Source organism: Triticum dicoccoides, chromosome 1B, assembly GCF_002162155.2.
Source record: "Triticum dicoccoides isolate Atlit2015 ecotype Zavitan chromosome 1B, WEW_v2.0, whole genome shotgun sequence".
Classification (NCBI taxonomy): Eukaryota; Viridiplantae; Streptophyta; class Magnoliopsida; order Poales; family Poaceae; genus Triticum; species Triticum dicoccoides.
Window position 1 is genome coordinate 164,252,592 of NC_041381.1, and position 4,961 is coordinate 164,257,552.

The window sequence follows — 4,961 nt, forward strand, 5'->3', positions numbered from 1 at the left end:
TCCTCTGCCCGCATTTTGGTCCGGCCTATGTGGGCCGCGAGGTCCCCAGTTTTTTTATTTTTTTTCTGTTTTTCTTTTTGTTTTTCAACTTTTAATTTCTTCTTCATCACCGTTTTTATTATTTGTATTCTTTCTCTTTATCTGAACATTTTTATAAAATCTTGAACATTTTTTGTTCACTAAATTCAAAAAATGTTAATGAAATTCAAAACTTGTTCATAAAATACAAAAAAGATTCTGCATAATTTTAGAAAATGTTCATCCAGTTTTCAAAAAGTTCATCCGATTTTTTTTAAAAGTGATCTTGAATTAAGAATGTATTCATCAAGTTCAAAAACTGAAGAATGTTCATCTAATTCAAAAATTGTTCATCTTACTCAAAGTTGGGTTCAACGTCAATTTTTAAAATGTTAACTTTTCATCCATTTTTCAGAAATGTCATCCGATTTTTTAAGAAAATGTCCTTGATAAGAATTTGTTCATAAAGTTCAAAAAATGTTCGTCAAATTCACAATTTGTTCAGCTGATAAAAAAAGTTCATCACTATCCAAATTCATGAACATTTTTTCAAATTCATCAACATTATTCAAATTCAGCTACATTTTTGGCTCCACGAGCATTTTTGAAGTTCGCATATTTTTCGAATTTTGGAATGTTTTTGAAATCCTGAATTATTAAAAGAACGAAATAAGAAGGAAACAAGCCCCCCGCTGCAGCTCATGGGCCGCCACTGCCTGGGGTGCGCGGGTGCAGCAGGGGTGCGCGCGTGTCCGCTGCCTGGCATGTGCTATGCCATATAGGGTGTGTTTGGTAGAGTGTTGGAGGGTGCACAAGCTCAAAAGTGCCCTTCTCGAGCCACTTTTGGATGTTTAGTACACTGCATGGGGCCGCCTCAACATGCACGAGCTCAGCCTAAATATTTTCTTTTTTTAGGGAACCCAAATACCCTCTTAGCATGCGCGAAGAGAGAACACCCAACAGCCGTTCACTGGTCAGCATGCATGAACAAAGCGAGCGACAACGTGTTTCAAAAAATGTTTAGAACTTCCAAAATAATTTAATTTACAGAAAATGTTCCAAATAAAAAAATTGTCAAGATTTTCAAAATTTGTTCGAAGTTCAAAAAATGTCCAGATTTTCTACAAAATATATCAACTTTTATTTAAATTTTCAAAAAATGATCGACTTAAAAAAATGATTTTTTTCCAAAATTGTTCAGAATTTTACTAAATTGTTTTTTCAGAAAATTTCTAAATTTTGTTTATATTATAAAAAAGACCGGACTTTCAAATTTTTAGCACTGGTCACTCCCCAGCATGCCCTTTTGGGCCGTCCCATGTGCGGCGCGCTTGGTTTTTAATTTATTTTTTTTCTTTTCTGATTTTCTCTGTTTTAATTAATTTGGGATTTCAAAATGTTCTGAAATTTCATGAAAAAATTACAATAAAAATATGTTCAAGACATCAAAAAATGTTATAAAATTGAAAAAAATAAATTGTGAATAAAAAGTGGTTATGACATTGAATAAGCAATTGTGAATCAAAAACTAGTATGAATTTTAAAAAATATTCACGAAATTTTAAAAATAGTCCCTGATACAATAAATATCCATACATTTCTAAATATTCGTCAAAACAAAAATATGTTCTTGAATTACAAAAATTGTTCTACCAATTTCAGAAAAAATGCGCCTCTATTGTAAAATTTTCACCGATCCAAAAAATGGTTCACGGGATAAAAAAAGTGTTCAGAATTTCAAGAAATGTTTGCGAATTTATAAAAATGTTTGTCATTTATAAAAAAATCGCGACTTGGTGAAATTTTTTCACAAATTTGATAAACTTTCACATGTTTATGAGTAAAAAAATGTTCAAGATTTTAAAAAAGCGTTCGCGATTTGTGAAAATATGTTCACAAAATTGAAAAATGGTTATAAATGAGAAAAAAAGGAAAAATTTAAAAAGGAAAGAAGAATAAAAATACAGTAGAATAGGAAACAAAAAATGTAATAAAAAATAACGTAAAAAGAAAAGAATAAAAAGAAAAAGAAAGGAAAAAAATAAAAAAACAGAATAAAAAACGGCTTCAGAGAAGATTCTACAACCTTCCCAAAACTGATGGAGAAGGAGCCCGAAATGGGATGGCGCAAAAGAAAATCAGATCCTGTAAGGGGTAGGGGCTAGGTCGCTAACGAACGACCTACGTGTCAAATAGGAGACGCAAACTGAAGGTTTTGCCCCCGCAATGTAGCTACTAGACGCAAACTGGGTTTCTTTGTTCGAGTTCGTGGTTGCTGAATGGTTTAGTCTAGTTTTATCCGGGGATATTTGTTTGTTGTTTACTTGTTTTTCTTTCTTTATTCTTTGTTTTATACATGTTTTCCCCTGTTTTCTTCGCTTATTCATTGATTTTCTTAGTTTCTTTCTTGATTTTCACTTGTTTTTTGTTTTTCTTTTTTATTTCCTTTTACCTTTCTTTCTTTATTCTGATTTTTATTATTTTTTGGGTTTTAATCAGTTTTGTGGGTTTTCTTTGTTTTTTCTTATTTTTTATTTTCATTCTTTGAAGTGATTTGCTACTTTTTATATTTTATTTTTCTTTCTTTTTGGTTTTATTGGGTTTCTTCTTTTTTTACTTTGTGTTTGGCCGCTTTTGATTGGTTCTTTTTTGTTCACCATATGTTAACTTTTTCGTGAGTACATAGTAAAAAAAATTGTATATTTTTATAAACAGTTAATGTTTTTGAAACACATGATAATTTTTTTGAGAGCTTATATTTTTATTATTAGTTTACATACACTTGTATATTTTTGGTATATATCTAATACACGTTCTGAATACAGGTTTGAAATTATTTAAATACGAGGTTAACATTTTTGGAATACATGGTCAACAGTTTTCCAATAGATATTAAAAAAGTTCAAATGCTTGATTAACATTTTTTCTATATACATATAGCATTTTTCAAGTGCTTGATTATCCTTTTAAAATACAAATTAACATTTTTTTCAATTGGTTGATTAATATCTTCTAAATACACGATCAACTGTTTTCATAGACATTGTACATTTTTTGTATACATTTTTATTATACATGAGATGCCGTGGATATAATCCTAACAATACTACATGGTTTTTGAAGACTGTCGTTACACTTAACGATATCCTAATATCTGAAAAACATTATCACAAAGCACACTTGAGGCTGTCTTAGAGGCGAGACTATGAATCAGGTTTTACTGTTTATCATCTTGCATATGAGTTTTCCACTAAACCGCATATTCCAGAATCATAGGAGTTTATAGCATAGAATATAAACTCTTAATTATAAACATGAGATCTAATAATATAACATTATTGTCTTTAGGACATATTTCCAACAGACTCCCACTTGCACTAAAGTCAATATCTAGATAGCACATTTTTCTTTTACACCAATGGCACACCGATGTTAGTTAATGCTTTGCTTGTGGTATAGCCTTCATCTTCTCAAATCTGACAAGTTCAAATCCGAGTGTATCTTTGCATTCCCTTGCATCTTTCATGCTTTCAAAAAATTCATAATTTGTGCGGAACTAGCTTTGTATGTCTTGAATCACCGATATGACCTTTGATTCCTTAGACTGAGCCATGGAATCATACCAAGTTTATAAATGAACTGCTTGATCCATCACCCACCATTGTTGCTTCTAAAGCAATAACATACTCAGTCTTTGTTAGAGAATTCGCCACGGCAACCTTCTTGGATCAATTCCAACTTAACGCACCAGCATTTTATGTATTACGCATATTCTTTAATTGAACTCGAAAATCACTTGGAGCACTGATGAAGACTTAATCGATGTAACTACTTACAACGAGTCTTGTATTTACGTAACTCCTTACATCAATCTCTTCATTCTCTCTGTATCTGAGAAACATGTCATCTTTCTTATTCTGGTACTCAACAACATTTTCACTGTTGTCCTATGACCAACTATTTGATCATGCTGGTAACTTTACTCACAACTTACTTGGAGTATTGGACATATCTGATTTGTTTACATACCATGGAATACATGGGTTTTCACAACAGAACTGTGAGTGAAATCTCAATCATGTACTTTTCTCATCAGTATTTCAAATACTGATTTTTGCTTAAAAACTCTTTCCATGTGACCTCGGCAAGAAACTCTTCTTGAAGTTTTTATAGTAAACTATTTTAGTATCTTGTCAATATGTATTTGTCTAACACCGATTAGGCACTACTATCTGCATAGATTATTATGCCTAATACTAAGGCTATATTGCCTAAGCACTTCACTGGAAAGTTAGTTCAAATAAAGTCCTAATTCGTGTCAAGGAATTTATATTTTCAATCAACAATGTGTCATGTACACACATTGTTTAGAAATATTACCATGCTCCCACTTACTTTCTTGTAAATACAAGTATCTTCACTTTTGTCGATGAGATCATTTTTTTGACCATTTCATTAGAACGAAGATTCCAACTCCGCTATACTTCCTTCAGTCCATTATAGGATCTCTTGAAGTTCGCACATTTACTAGCATCCTCTGGTCCGACAAAATTACCTTGGACCGTATCATATACAACTCTAATTCTATTCCCATCTCATGTGAATCCTTTTGACATCCATCTATTATATCTCATAATTGAAATATGTAGTAATTGCTAGTTTAACCCGAACTGACTTTAAGCATTACTTATAGGTTCATTGTTTGTCCAACAATATCTCGTATGCATACCATGAAGGTTTTCACGAGTTTTCCCAAAATATATAGTTCAGCTGCAATTTTGACCAAAGTCTCTTTATCTCATATAAGGGCTTCTATATCAGTCGTGATAGGAAATCCTGGAACTACTTCCAGTCCAGTGTATATTTTCTTTGACCTAGTGACGAAGAATCTATAATCTCGTCGAGTTGGACTGTCCTCCCACTCACTCTTTTGCAAAAAACAT